This window comes from Mirounga angustirostris, unplaced genomic scaffold (genome assembly GCF_029215605.1).
Source record: "Mirounga angustirostris isolate CCGP_5_RB_7025 unplaced genomic scaffold, mMirAng1.0.hap1 SCAF_13, whole genome shotgun sequence".
NCBI classification, from domain to species: Eukaryota; Metazoa; Chordata; class Mammalia; order Carnivora; family Phocidae; genus Mirounga; species Mirounga angustirostris.
In genome coordinates, this window is record NW_026991721.1 from 7,388,033 (window position 1) to 7,404,084 (window position 16,052).

General features: G+C 45.2%; 1 protein-coding gene and 1 pseudogene across 4 annotated transcripts in view; one reads left to right on the forward strand and one right to left on the reverse strand.

Moving 5' to 3' along the window:
• Positions 1-2,232: 2,232 nt before the first annotated feature.
• Positions 2,233-2,803, reverse strand: LOC123857942 (nucleoside diphosphate kinase A-like; annotated as a pseudogene).
• Positions 2,804-9,605: 6,802 nt separating this feature from the next.
• Positions 9,606-16,052, forward strand: part of MAJIN (membrane anchored junction protein) — a 29,359-nt gene continuing 22,912 nt past the window's right edge. Inside the window, exon 1 of one of the 4 annotated variants that reach the window (XR_008507434.2) lies at positions 9,606-9,840. The gene's annotated coding sequence lies outside the window, so the exon portion shown is untranslated. The remainder of the gene's footprint in view (positions 9,841-16,052) is intronic. The other 3 variants (XR_008507433.2, XR_006793779.2, XM_045893350.2) reach the window with 3 other exon arrangements.

Below are 16,052 nucleotides of genomic sequence, written 5' to 3' on the forward strand. Positions count from 1 at the left end.
AATAAAAAACTTACCTAGGTGACTGCCAAGGGCATCCCAAGCCTAAAATTCTCTTATTTAATTCAACACAACATTTCCTTGAAGTCATGAACTGCTTCTCTATGCATTGCCCCCTCCCATCAGTACTTTTCTTTTTACCTAAAAATTAAAACATTTCATGCTCAGTAGGAACTTTGAAAAGTGGGGGGGTGGGGGGGAGGGGCATTATCCATACCATTGAATATTACTCAGCAATAAAAAGGAATGAACTACAGATAACACTTAACAACTTTGATGGGTCTCAAGGGCATTATGCTGAATGAAAAAAGCCAATCTCACAAGGCCACATACTGCATGATTCCACTTATGGAACATTCTCAAAATAATGAAATTATAGAGATGGAGCACAGATTAGTCGTTGCAAAGGGTTAGGGATGGTCGGGGAGGAGATGGGTGTGGCTATAAAGGGTTGCATCTTAAGAGGTGATGGAACAATTCTGTATCTTGCATGTGGTGATTACATAAATTTACACACCTCATAAAATGATTCTGAACTATACACACACTTTATAGCAATGACATTTTTCTGGTTTTAATATTGTACTAGGTCATGTAAGATGTAACCATTGAGGACAATGGATGAAGTGTATAGGACTTCTTTGTACTGCCTTTGCAACTTCTTGTGAATCTATAATTATTTATAAAAATAAGTAAAATAAAATTAGTTAATAAAAAAGTTTTTAGAGCATAGCAAAGCTCACTGTTAACATTTTAGCATATTTCCTATGAATTATTTTCTTCACACAGTTAGGGTCATATTGTATATAAATTTCGTATCCTGAAATTTTTTTCTTAATAGGACAGCATAGGCATTAAAAAAAAAGAATAGCATAGGCATTTCCTATGTCATTAACTACTCTACAACACAATCGCTGTAGTAGTTATGCTCATCAATTGGAAAAATGGATAAATAAACTGCAGTACATTCACACAATAGAATATTATTCAGTGATCACAAGGAACAAACTGCACCAATATGGATAAATCTCAAAAACATTACACTGAGTTGAAGAAGCTTTACACAAAATAGTATACACTATATGCTTTCATTTATATAAAGTTTTAAAACAAGCAAATAATCTATGATGGATAAAAATTAAGATAGTGGTAACCTCTGGGGGTGGTGGTGGTGGTGGTGGGAGCGAGGGCAGGGATTGACTGGGAAGGGGTTTGAGGGAAGTTTCTGGTGTGTTGGCAATGTTCCGTATCTTGATAGGGATTTGAGTTACACAGGTATACATATTTGTTAAAACGTAGCAAATGTACACTTGAGATTTAGGCATTTCATTTCATGTAAATTTTATCTCAAAGGAAAAAGTTCATAAATCAGTATGATTCCTATTTAATGAAGTACATGCTGCAGTATTTACAGGAAGCATACTGATGTCTGCAACTTCTTTGAAATTCTCAAAAAATAATGGATTGATGGATGGCAAGAAGGATGGGTAGATGAATGGGTATGTGATGAAGCAAGTAGAGTTGAATCAGAATGATAGTCTAGGGAGGTAGGTGTATAACTTTTATATATATTTGAAGATTTTCATGATATATATTTTTGAATTTAGACAAAAACCACTTGGAATCCTTGGTACAAACGCAGAGTGCCCCTGGCCTCCTGGCAATGTGACTCCCGGGGCTAGGCCTGGGACCTAGTGTCTAGATCATGTTCTTTGGAGGATCCTTGACACACTTGAGCCTCTAAAGGCTCCCAGTTATGTCCAAACACAAAACCTTTCCAAGGATCAGTCTTCTAAAGGGGTCTCTCCAGAGTTTCTCTCACCTCCTTGCTGGGGTTCTCTGCTTCTGTCCTATGGCAGACACCACCAGCAGAAATCAACTCTCTTTACTAAATTCACAAAGGCCTCCAAGGTCTAAGCTGAGCTCAGAAGGATTCTTTTTTTGGGGGGGGGGGCAGTGGGAGGAATGAAACATTTTAATCTGATGGTAGCACATAATACTGAACAGAGAGCGCTCCCAGTTACCCTCCAGATTATAAGGAAGTCCTCAAAAATAACTGAATTTGCTAGAGCCTCGCCCCCTGCCCACGAGAGGGAGGGAATGGAGTGGGCAAAGCACTGAGGTCTGCTCTCTTGTCGCTCATAGATCCAGTTCTGAGCACAGCTCTTCTTCTTCTTCTTTTTTTTTTTTTTTAAAGATTTTATTTATTCATGAGAGATAGAGAGAGAGAGAGAGAGAGGCAGAGGCAGAGGGAGAAGCAGGCTCCCCGCGGAGCAGGGAGCCCGATGCGGGACTCGATCCCAGGACCCTGGGATCATGACCTGAGCTGAAGGCAGACGCTTAACCGACTGAGCCACCCAGGCGTCCCGAGCACAGCTCTTCTAATCCACCAGCTCTTCAGGCCAAAATCACAAGCCAATCTCTTTCTCTGCACTCTATATGGAATCGCTGCCATGGGTAATATTCCTGACAACTTGGATGCAAAAGTCCCCATGGATGGTCCCAGGCTTGGAGTACGAAGGGTTGGTCTCCCAGAGCATCACTTGGCCTGTCTTCACCGCATTCAGCCCCTCCCAGGCCATGGCAACCACAGGCCCTGATTGCAAGTACTTCACCACGCCAGCAAAGAAAGGTCGGTCCTTCAGGTCAATGTAGTGTTCCTTGAGAAGGTCTTCTGAAGCCTGGATTAATTTCATAGCAATGAGGAGGAATCCCTTTTGCTCAAAACGCTTGATGATCTCTCCCAAGAGGCTGCACTGGATCCCATCAGGCTTGAGGCAATGAAGGTGTGTTCACTGTTGGCCATGGACCTGGGGATAGACAGCCCACCAGCGGCTCGGTTGCAACTCCATCTGGGGCGGCCGGCAGTGCTGCCTGGCACTGGAGGAGCCCAGAAGGATTCTAAGGCCTCTTTGAGCAGACCTAGCCCAACACATTGCATCCCTGAGCTCTACAAGGCTCCCGCTTGGGTAGTCACAGGGTTTCACAGCCTTGCAGAGAACCCAGACACCCAACACTCAAAGAAGGAGAGAAAACCGGCCAATCAAATGATAGTTTCCCTTGGGAAATCCCCCTGCTCCTACCCCCAGGGCTGCCCCTCTGTACCAGTCAGTTTTCCCTGTGGCCCCACTAGGCCAGTCTCTGGCCTTCAGCCTCCCCCAGCTGAGGGCTGAGGACTATCACCTGGCTCTGGTAATTGACCTGGGAAGCCCAAAGGGAGGTGGTAGGGGCTCAGGGGAGGAGGAGCCCCAGGTGCTGCAGGAAGTGGAGCTGTTAATTAAGCAGTTCCTTCCCACCCTGGGAGAGGGAGATGGGGAGCTGCAGAGGCCCAGGAAGCAGCGGCCCTTAAAGGGGACAAGACACCTTTCTGAACTTATTAGGAAGAGCTGTGCTATATCCCAGGCTTCTTCACAGGTCACACCCAGGATTTGTCCTGTCCTCTGGGGCTCACTGGTGAAACTATTCAGTGGGAGAGAAGCCTGTTAAGGAACCCATGTGACCAGGGTTCCTCTGAGAAGCCTTGGGGAGTCCCTGGGAAAAAAGAACCAGGAGAGGGCACTCTAATGCCCAGCTCCAGCTCCAAGGGGTGGGACAGAGGCAAGACTACGGAAATCCCAGGAAGAGATCCTCTGAAGGGTCAGGTGGTCAGATGGTTGTGATAAGCAGCAGCAATGAGGGCCCCTTGATAATGCCTGGCCCACTGCTTGGCTGTGAGGAGCACCTGAATTGTAACCACAGCCACATCAAAGGTTCCCTGAGTGTGGTCCTCACCAGCAGCATCACGATCGCCTGGGAACTTACTTTGCATGTTCAACATGCGCATTTTCAGGCCCCCTCTCCTTCCCAGACGAACGAATCAGAAACTTGGAGGCTAAGCCCAGAATCCACAAACCCTCTAGGTCATTCTGACACATGCTTAGATTTGAGAACTAGTATAATCAGATTCGAGAGCTGGGCTGCTCAAAAAACTTTCTCCATTCACAAATTCATTCATATTCGTCAAACATTTATTAGCACCTTCTGTGTGTTGACCCCGCATCAAGTGTCATGAAGAGCCCAAAGTGGGACAAATTATAGTTCCCATCCTCCAGGCAGACTGATCAGTAAGTACAACACAGGGCAAAGAGTCCCAGGACGGAGCCAATCTTTCTGGTTAGGGGGATTGGAGAGGACTTCCAAGAAGAGGTGGACTTTGAAGGATGAGTTAGAATCAACACAGCAGAAAAGGAAGGCACTTCTAAAACCAACACCTAACTTTTATTTTAATTATTTATTTTTTTAAGAGAGAGAGAGAGCGGGGCGCCTGGGTGGCTCAGTCGTTAAGCGTCTGCCTTCGGCTCAGGTCATGATCCCAGGGTCCTGGGATCGAGCCCCACATCGGGCTCCCTGCTCCGCGGGAAGCCTGTTTCTCCCTCTCCCCCTCCCCGTGCTTGTGTTCCTGCTCTCTCTGTGTCTCTCTCTGTCAAATAAATAAATAAAATCTTTAAAAAAAAAAAAAGAGAGAGCACATAAGCGGGTGGGGTGGGGCCAGAGGGAGAGGGAGAAAGAGAATCTCAAACAGGCTCCACACGTAGAGCCCCATACGGGCTTCATCTCAAGACACTGAGATTATGACCTGAGCGGAAATCAAGAGTTGGACGCATAACCACCTGAGCCACCCAGGTGCCCCACCAAAACCTAGCTTTTATTTATTGATTTATTTTAAAGATTTTATTTATTCATTTGAGAGAGAGAGAGAGAGAGAGCAGGAGCGGAGGGGACAGGAGGGGAGGAGAGGGGCAGAGGAAGAGGGAAAAGCAGGCTCCCCACTGAGCAGGACCCTGAGACTATGACCTGAGCCTAAGGCAGATGCTTAACCATCTGAGCCACCCAGGTGCCCCCAAAACCTAGCTTTTAAAAGCACCTTATAGCTTTGGGGATGAATTCAAGTGCCTCAGCGCAAGCTTCTCCATGATCCACCTCCTATCTCCTTCATTAACTCCATCTCCTGCCACTCCACACCTCCATCCCTAGATCTGAGTAAAACTGAGCTTCTCACAGAAGTGCACACACAGCATGCTATCTCTTATTGCCAGGCCTTTGTTCAGGCTGTCCCTTCTGCCTGGAATGCCCTCTTTGTGTCTCTTAGCCCAGTAGCCACCCATCCTTCAGGACTCCTTTTAGGTGTTTCCTTTTCCAGGAAGCCCTCCTGACTCCTGGCTGGTTAAGAGTCACCCTTTAGGGGGATGCCTGGGTGGCTCAGTCAGTTAAGTGTCTGTCTGCCTTTGGCTCAGGTCATGATCCCAGGGTCCTCAGATCAAGGCCCACATAGGGCTCCTTGCTCAGCAGGGAGCCTGCTTCTTACCCTGCTTGTGTGCGCTCTCTCTCACAAATAAATAAATAAAATCTTAAAAAAAAATTAAAAGCTGCTTTATGCTAATCCCCCCGTTAGAATGAGAACCTACTGTGAGTAGGCATCTTCTTCAACTTTATGACGCTAGAGCCTAGCGCAGTGTCTGGCATGCAGTGTGCTTTCAATAAACAGTTATTTAGCAACGGAAAGAAGAAAGGGAGAATGTTAAAAAGGAGGTCCGGGGGGAAAACCATGGCAGGAACGATGTAGAGTCTGACAAGGAGGACGTCCAAAGGCAAAGGCAGAAAATGTTTTTCTCTCCCTAAAGCCTGGAACAGAGGAGACAGTGCTCAGTAGCCAGGAGCCTCTTGCCTCCTGCTTGCTGGCTTGACAGATCTAGCATATGTGCTTTGAATCCAATTGTCATCTGCTGAGCATTGCCGCTAAAATGTTCCAGTCTGTCAGGCCAAACGTGAATCCACAGAAGTCTCTTCAGCACTGTGGGTTGGTTTCTGAGTTGGGGTACAGGTTTATTAATTCTCAAGAATCTCAAGAGCACATGAAAGGACGCTCAACATCATTAGTCATGAGGGAAAGGCTAATTAGATCTACAACTAGATATCGTTAACATCTATTGGAATGCCCCCCCCCCAATTAAAACTGAAAATACCAATTGCCGACAAGGATGTACAGCAACCCAAACTCTCATACTCTATGGCTAAGAACGCAAACCGATACAGCCACTCTGGAAAACAGTTGATAGTTTCTTATAAAGTCAAACAGACACTTGCCATACAAACCAGCGATCCCCATTCTAGGTATCTGCTTGAGAAATATGAAGACTTAAGTTCATACAACAACTGGGATGTCGATCCTTATAGAAGCTCTATTCAAAATTGTCAAAAATGGGGGCACCTGCGTGGCTCAGTCGGTTGGGCATCTGCCTTCGGCTCAGGTCACGATCCCAGGGTCCTGGGATGGAGTCCTGCATCAGGCTCCCTGCTCAGCGGGGAGCCTGCTTCTCCCTCTGCCTGCTGCTCCCGCTGCTTGTGCTCTCTTTCTCTCTCTGACAAATAAAGAAATAAAATCTTTTTTTTTTTTAAGATTTTATTTATTTGACACAGAGAGAGACAGCGAGAGAGGGAACACAAGCAGGAGGAGTGGGAGAGGGAGAAGCAGGCCTCCCACCGAGCAGGGAGTCCAATGCGGGGCTCGATCCCAGGGCCCCGGGATCATGACCTGAGCCGAAGGCAGACGCTTAACGACTGAGCCACCCAGGCGCCCCAAGAAATAAAATATAAAAAAAAAAAAAAAAATCACCAAAAATGGAAAACAACGCAAATGTCCATCCATAGGCAAATAATAAAAAAGTGGTGGAATATCCATACAATAGGATAGTTCTCGGCAATAAAAAGGAATGAGCTATGGATATATACAACAACATGGATAAATCTAAATGTATCACTCAGAGAAATAATCCAATTCCAAAAGGGTACATACTGTGTGAATCCACTGACACGACACACTGGAAAAGGCCAAACTAGGAGTGGAGAACAGGTTGCCAGTGCTTGAGGTGGGGAGGAGGGTTTGACTACAAAAGGGTAACCTGAAGTAATTTTTTGGAGTGACAAAACTGTTCTCTATTCTGATCTATCCTTGAATCTATGCATATGTTAAAAAATCATAGACTTATACACCAAAAACAGTGAATTGTACTACATGTAATTAAAAAAAATGTAATACCAGTTTTGGGGTGCCTGGGTGGCTCAGATGGTTGTATCTGCCTTCGGCTCAGGTCATGATCTCCGGGTCTTGGGATTGAGCCCTGGGGCTCCCCGGCTCAGCAGGGAGTCTGCTTCTCCCTCTACCTCTGTCTCTCCCCCCTGCTCATGCTCACTGTCTCTTTCTCTCTGTCGCAAATGAATGAATAAAATCTTTTTTAAAAATTAAATAATAATAAAAAAATGTAATACCAGTTTCAAGTAAAAAAGAATCCCAAGGGACAAGGTAGTCCTCAGGCCCACAAGTGGTGCCCCTCCCACTGTCTTGTCTGCAGTGGCCAGGGTCTCTGTCACCTCTATCTCTTTAGACAAGGTCAGTGGGTCATACAGACTCCCTGGTTGGCTCATAGATAGCAAGCTACAGCCCTCCCATCTAGTTTGATCAGGGTCATCTCCATAATGACAGTTAATTTTGTCTTCTTCACCTAAGCATCACCAAAGGGCTAGAATAGTGCTTATAGTTATGCAAATAAGTATCTGTTGATTGAGTAAATATTTGTTATCCCTTTATCTGACTGGGTCCAAATTCCTGAATCCACCCTCTTCCTTGAAATGTTCACCTCAGCCTCCCTCCTCCAATAATGTCACTTGCTCTAAGTTCCTTCCTGGAATTTTGGCACTTAACATTCCTGCTCAGGTGTTGGCTCTGCCCCTTTTCTGGCCCAAGGGTCTCCTGTTATCTCAGGTAAGAATTCCTCCCTTTAGCTGCATCCCATTATGGACCCTCAGTCAGAGTCCCAGTGGAAGCAGCCTGGCCTCATCACAAAAGATAGCGCCCAACATGCGTTTGGTGCCCTCCTCAAACAGGAAGGAAATAACAGTGGACCATGTGGGCTGGGAAGCCACATCCGGTTCGCCAGGTGCTGCTCTCATGCCTCATCAGCAGTGTGTGTGTTTGTGTCTGCTAGGATGCTTCAGTTCCATCTTACTCAAAGTGTTTGTGTGTTCCTTTTATTTCACTTGACACCCCGTAATTGTAGATGACAGGAAGTGGGATGTTTGGTCATTTGGGGTTGTAATAAGACTTTGGGTTAGAATCCCCTGGGTTTCTGCCTGTTTCCCTGCGGGCTGGTTGAAACTAAAGAGTATTTGTGTCCAGTGATCATTTCCCCTGCTCTTCACACCCGACCAGCGGCCATCCTCCACAGGAAATCATGTACATCACACAGGTGGCCATTTAAGACTCATGACCTTGTCTATTACTACCTACAACGCACAGGTACTGTTTCTGCAGCCTCACCAGAATCTTGATTCCTTTACCTTGCATGGACCCCATCCCTGCCCCTGCCCAAAGAAGGGTCTTTCTTTCGGTTCCCAAGCATGGATTGTGCAAAGGATATGCCCATAACAGCTGCCAGAAGGCCGCCCTACGCTGGGATTCAAGTCTGACTAGCTTGGTCAACTTTTACTCTGTGCCAAGCAAGGTCAGAGTCACAAATGGGTGGCTAGAGAGCTGTGCCCACACAAATGTGTTAGTTTCAGTCCACAGTATATTCAAGTTTTTCAATCGGTTGCCCAAACATTTTTAAATTGGGAGATTTCCCATGAAAATCGGACCTGGCATTACCAGGTCACACTTCCCACAGGCCTTCCTTTAGTGGGACACTGGATAGCAGATGCCTTCTTTAGATGGGGCAGGTGACCTCCTGAGATCTGTTTTCCTCTTTCAGCCACCCTCTGTCCACCTCTTTCTTTCTTTTCCGGCCTCGCTTTTCCAGGTCTTTGTGTGTGCTACCCAAGAGTAAGCGCTTAGTTTCCTGTGTATAAAAAGATATACAAGACAGCCTTCGAAGAGCTTACTATCCGGGCATGTGGAGTAGAGTTTTTAGGTGGGGTGGAGGAGGCATTCCAAGCAGAGGGAACAGCAAGAGCTGTGAAGAGGAAGGCAGGAGAATGCAGGAGGACTATAGGGATACGCATTGGGACGCGAGGTATCTCGGCGGGTCCATGATTAGGAACGCAGCACACCCTGTCCCCCTACCTCTCCAGTGATGTGGGGCCAAATCGCTTAATAATTCACAACATGGTCAGCATTTGATCAACAGGAAGTGGAAGGGAAGGTGCTGGACTTTTAAATCAGAGACCCCTGTTCGCGTCCTTGCACCTCCACAAGTCGCTCCCATTCCCAGGCCTCTTTAAAATTAGGATATTTATAAGCGCTTTACAACACGGCGGTCAGGATCAAAGGAGAGCGAGTACGGGAAGTGCCTGCATGATGTTCAACACGTAGTAGGATTTCCGCAGTAGACAGCTACCGACCGGACCACGGCAGGGACGGAATGTTCGCTAAATGAACAATCGGTGGACAGGCCGCGTAGTGACAAAAAGTCGCCGGGATCCTGTGTTCCGACGGGTGGGGCCATCGGCCACTCCCAGCCTCGGCTTCGCCCAACCGGTGGGCGGTGTAGCCGCGCCGCGCACGCGCACATCGTGGCCAAGCCTCGGAGCGCGCGCCAACTGGGCGAGGCCAGGAAGCGCGTTTGCGCATATGCAGAACGCCCGGCAGGCCGTGGGGGAGTGGGGTGGGGTGCGAGGAGGGCAGCTGCGCGCGCGCAGAACGCCTGGCGGGCGCGAGGCGGAGTGAGTTCGCGGGCCGCGCTTCGTGCGCCGTCGACGCCAGCCCCTTTCGGGGCGCACTCTAGTGGCAGCTTCGGCCGAGGCCACTTTTGTGAGGCGCGAAGAGCCCTGTGTAAGAGCCCGGCCGGCCCCCGCGAAGTTCTTGGGCCTGAGGTAACGGCCCACTGCGGCCTGGTGTTCCCCTGAGGTCGGCGCTTCGTTGCCTTGGTTTTCCGAGGGAGAGTTAAGCCCCGGCGCCACCGCTCCGCAGCTGCCCCCGACGGCCAGGCTGTGGCCGCTTGCGGGCCGCGAGGGTGCGAGGAGGGCCGGGATGGGCGGCGAGCGGTGCCAGATGCAGACCCGCCTCCCCGGCTGAGCGGCGCGGAGCCAGGAGCCGCTTCTCTGGCCGCCCCGCCCCCCCCTTGGGGACCCCCCCCCCCCGGAAGGAAAGCGTGCGCTCTGGTCTGCAGCCTCCCTCTGACCCCGGCTTCGCGGTTGCCATAAAAGCAAGACTTGTCCCATTGAGACATTTCTTGTCACATCATGTCTTAGTGATCTCAGTGAGTTTCTGCCTTCGAATGCCTGAGTGAACCTCGGAGGTAGAGATTTGAGTCATGGCCCTCAGTGAGACTTCTGTGTTCAGCGCCTCCGGGTTTTGAATCTTGGCATCTGAGAAGTGGAAAGATTCAAGCGGGCACACCTTGCTGTACATCCTTGGCTTTTCTGAACTTTAGTTCCTTCGTTTGCACATCCGCAGGTCGCAAACCTATCACAGTACCCCAGCAGGCTACCTAAAATCTCTCTCTCCCTGGCTATCTCCCGGGCACCTGGAAATTGAGCATGTCCCAGGAAGGACTTCGCCTCCTCCCCTCAAAAATTTACTTTCTAAGGCTGCCTTTTCCAGGAAGTGGCACTTTTTTTCTCTTCAGTAAGTTGCTCAAGCAACTGGGAATCATCTTTGTTCTCTCTGCCTCCCCCCACCAATTCACCCAGTCATAACTAGACTACTTCCTAGGCATCGTCCAAACCAGTGACTGTAGACCAGGCTACTTACCAGCTTCTACCTTGAACCACAGGCTGGTCCTGGTCCTTTTTTATCTGCTCTTGTCCGGGGCTATTTCCCACATTACAGCCAGATACATAAATATGTCTACTTTAACTCACATCTATGTGGTCATTTCTTTATTATACCCTTCAGTGCCTTCCTATTGCTCTTAGGGTAGACTCCATAAGTCATAACCTGGACTATAAGTAAGGCCTTCACCCCTTCTCTAGCTATACCTTCTTAGATGATCTTGTCTGTTCAGTAGCTTTAAATACCATCTAAACGCTGATGTGTTAAATTTATATTTCCATCCTGATTTCCATCCTTTGCACACTCTTGGCATATCCACCGAGATGTCTGATAGGCCTCTCAGACTTAACCAAAACAGAACAATGGAGTTTTCTCCCCAAATCTCTTTCCCTAGAATCCTTCCTCATCTCAGTAAAGGGTATATACCATTATCCACCTAATAAAATAGCAAAGGCTAAAAACATAGAGCCATCTTTGATTCCCACACCTAGGCCATCAGTCTAAAATATACCCCAAATTCGGGGCGCCTGAGTGGTTCAGTCGGTTAAGCGTCTGCCTTCGGCTCAGGTCATGATCCCAGGGTCCTGGGATCGAGCCCCGCATCGGGCTCCCTGCTCTGTGGGAAGCCTGCTTCTCCCTCTCCCGCTTCCCCACTTGTGTTCCCTCTCTCGCTGTGTCTCTCTGTCGAATGAATAAATAAAAAATCTTAAAAAATATATATATACCCCAAATTCAACTAGTCACTAACCACTGAGACTCCCCAGTCAAAATCAGCAGCATCTTTTCCCAGGATTACTACAAAATCTTCCTGAATGGTTCCCTGTTTCTACTCTTATCCTTGTACAGTTCATCTTTCTTTTCTCTTTTCTTTTTTTTTTTTTTAAGATTTATTTATTTATTTTAGAGTGCATGGGCGGGGGGTGGGGGAGGGCAGAGGGAGAGGAAGAGAGAGTCTCCAGCAGACTCCCCACTGAGCTTGGAGCCCAACGCAGGGCTCTATCTCATGACCCTGAGATCATGACCTGAGCCAAAATCAAGAGTTGGACGCTTAACCAACTGATCCACCAAAGCGCCCCATGTATAGTTCATCTTTTTTTTTTTTTTAAAGATTTTATTTATTATTTGACAGAGAGAATGAGAGAGAGAGAGCACATGAGAGGGGGGAGGGTCAGACGGAGAAGCAGACTCCCCGCCGAGCAGGGAGCCCGATGCGGGACTCGATCCCGGGACTCCGGGATCATGACCTGAGCCGAAGGCAGTCGCTCAACTGACTGAGCCACCCAGGCACCCTAGTTCATCTTTTTAAAGCATAAATCATTTCACTTTTCGTTATAAAACCCTTAGCATAAAATTTGAACTCTTTACAATGCCCTACAGGCCTTAAATGATCTGGATTCTGCCTATCTCTGACTTCATCTCCCTCTAATCTGTCTTCATTCTCTGTGCTCCAGTCACACTGAACTTTTTGTCCATTAAACCACCCATTACAGGGCATTTGTGCTTGCTTGGTTTTTTTTCCTGCTTGGAATGCTTTTCTCCTTGATTTTGCATGGTTGTTCCACTTTCCATTAAAGCCTCAACTCAATTTTGATCTTGTCCGAAAGGCCTTCCCTGGCCACAGTAGTTAAACCAGCCTCCCGGTCACTCTTTACTATAAAGCCCTATTTTATTTTTTTTATAGTACTTGGAGTACTTCAAATTACATTTATGTATTTATATGTTTATTGTTGCTCTCCACACTTCCTAAAATGTAAGCCCTTAAAGACAAGTTATCATGTCTCTCTTGTTACCTACTCTAAACAGGCTCAGAACAGTGCCTAGTGCATAGTAGACTCTCAAATATATGTTGACTAACTCACTGCTTATCTGTATAGAATAATCTCATAGCACTGTCCTTTTTGCCCGTTATGTTCTGGGTTACTATACTTCTCTCTTTTGAAAGTGCCATGCTCTTTCCCAGTTGAGGACTCTTACATCTGCTGTTTCCTGTACCCACCCCAGACCCATTCTCTATTTGTGCCTCCCTAACTCATACTCATCCCTCAGATGTGAGTCTGTTACTTAGAGTGGGCTTCCATGATTTCCATCCTAGGGTTAGATTCTCTATCATGTTGGCACATCACCCCGTTCTTTTTTGTAGCAGTCATCACACTTTAAAATTATTTGTAAGCTCTTTGCAGGTGAGGACCAAGTTCTTATTCTTCTCCACTGTATCTCCAACACTTCATTTCTGAAACATAGTAGGTATTCGAATATTTGTGAGCTGAATGAATGTTGAATGAACATGAGATTGAGAGAACCAAATCAGGTAAAAATGAGGAGAACAGTTAGAGTATAAGGTAGCCGAATCTGCCCTTCCTAGTTAAATAGAAGTTTTAAGATCTTGTCAGATAAGGATAGGAAAGCATTATATACACTGAAAGTGCTTTATAAATATGAGGTTGTTCGTTAAGATCTGTTCACCATCAGATCCATATGGTTTGATGGTTTTTCAAACTACAAAGCTTTATGTTTCTTAGCAGTAATAACTGATTTTGTTATTTTGGAGCTAGGCTTAGGTGGTGAAATATAAAGAATTGAGGCTAATACAGAGTCTAGGCCAGTTCATAATTAGCTACACTGTCTTGCTTTGGCAATACGTCTGTTTTAGTCTTGCTCTTGTTGTCTGATCTTGGCCAAATTAGATGATGATTTTAAGTCAGATATATCTTTTTGTAAATAAAATTCTTATCTCCCCAGTATCTCACCAGTATTGGATTAAAGTTAGTAAAATATTTCAAATTTCCTGTGTGAAATTTGCTCTCTCTAAATAAAAAGTAATTTAATTTTCTTATGAACTTAATTTCTTCAGAATATGCCATTGTTTCGTGGCAAGAACAAAGCTGTATATTTTAGAAGCTTTCTTTTTACACTTTCCTATATCATTCTTCTGTCACTAAGACCCTTGAGATATGTACATCAAAGACTCAAAGAGTTTTTAGCTCAAAATTATAAAAGATGTTCCTTTCTCTCTACCTATTCTCTCTACCATTTGCCCTTCAGAAACTACTGATGCTTTTTCCCCCCATTTAAAAATTTCATCCCTACACGTACTGCTTCAGGGCAACTCACCCAATGGTGTAACCAAAAAATAAAATGTCTTTCATTGCCTGCAGTTTTACATCTAAATGCTTTTTGGGTTCCTGGGGCTGGTAAGATGTTTAGAGTGCTGCAGTATGATGTGAATGTAATGGGTTGTCATTAACAAGCCACAACTACTAGGCAGGATGGTGAGATGAGATACCATTCTATTGCTTTTCCAGAATAAGGAGCACAGTTCTGGACCTACTGACCAAAGGTAGTTTTTCCAGTAGCTTTTAGGATGGTTAAGATGTAAGTGGAAGTGGCACTTAGGTGCAAAAGGTAGCGTGAGAGATTAACTTAGACTCCTTTCTGGTCTATTGAGTTGTCCCAGTAAGCCTTTTGGTTTCATTTTGGGGCATCTTCCTACCTCTCTGTTAGAAGGTTTAGTTAGTCGTCCCCTCTCAAACAAAACAAAACAAAATCTGGTAGTTCCAAGAGCAAATCTATTCCTGAACAAATGCCAAGAGCATTTTAAAGATTGTGTCTAAAGAGTAGAAAGAAACCTAATGAGAAAGAGTGACATCGATAAGCATGAAAGTATCCTGGGTAGTCTTATTTAGTCTCTTCTTGTCCCATATCTTAACACATTGTTTGTTTTTAAATAAAGAGTAATCTATGTGTAGAGCATTACAGTAAGCAATTATACCTGCGTTATTTCATCAGCTGTCCTAGTCACCCTGCAAGGTGAAGAAACTGAGCATAGTTCCTTTTGAAAATAGAGCTTGAAGACAAACAAATGTGAATGTGACCCTTTAACACCTCCAAGAAATAATTCTAAAACATTTAATCAGAAAAGCTAACATTTTGGTTTGATGCCTTTGTACCCAGATTGAGTTTGTCTTGAGTCATCCACAATTATGAGAGTGACCAGGGTTTACAGTTTAATAAAGTGACTGACAGAGTGATGTGTTGTAATGGAAAATGTGTGGGCCAAAGGAATCAGCAGTCTTGGGGAGTGCTAATCTTGGTTCCATACTGAGTTATGTGACCTTGTGGAATTTATTTCCTTCTTTGGTGAAATCAGTTCCTTCCCTAAAATGAAGGGCACTTCAGGCTATAGGCAACCATGAGTCTGGAAATATTCTCTACTATAGAATCTCTAGTCTGAATACACTTCAGCAGAGCCAGGCAGACCTCTGAGACCAGCCACGGATTTGTGAAGGCGGAAGGAGAAGCTGGTCATCTGTCTTCAATCTCAGTTCTAAAACTTCAGTAGTAAATTCATAGTCTCAGTGGGATTTCCCTATGTTGTTGCCCACACTCCCTGGTCACAGAGCCTGTCATATTAGATCTGCCCAGTAAATGTATTTTGAATAAATGCTTATGAAAGCTCTTTATTCTTTAACCCTGTGGAGGATTTCTCCATCAAATGTCACCAGATATATTTAGTGACAGTACTTCCTTATCATCTCCTTCTACCTCAATAGTCAATATCATTATCCTCATATAGCATTCAGCCCTGCTTTAGATTCTATGCATTGACCTAGATGTTTCTTTATGTGAAACAAATTACTAAAACCCCTTAAAAATCTAACATCATTGCCAATGTGTCATTTAAATCTAATTATTGGGGATTTTCAAAGAAAGGTTCTTGATTGGGATGTGTCACATTTTTGCACTGAGATTAAAGATGGTTTTCCTCTCTTAAATTTGCTTTGCTAGTGAAGCATTAAGAGAGAAACTTCAAATACATCAAAACAGCTAATGTTTATATAATACTCTACAGTTTCTGAAGTGCTGTTTACAATATAATCTTATTTAATCCTTCAACAATTCCAGGGGTAGATAGGATTCCCATTTGCAGGTGTAGAAACTGAGAAATGATGAGGCTAAGTGACTTGCTCAGGGTCTAATGACTAATAAGAGGCAGAGCTAGGACTCAAGCTTTGATCCTCCAATTCCAAATCTTATGTCTTTCCAACTAATGCATATTAACTCTAAACTTTTTTTTTCTTTTAAACCCATCATGTTTTTTGATCACCTAAAAATGGGTTGAGAGTCTGACTCTTCATCTGTTAAGATCCCACAGTGTCATCATGACTGCAATACTCATGTTGGAAAATAACCTTGTGAAATCTTTGAACCACTACTACTATGTGGTTCTTTTGGATTATGCTGTCTAATCTTTATTTTCAAATGAGGTAATTAGTGTGTGGTGTTTGTTTCTGAAGCAGGCAGCCAGCAATTA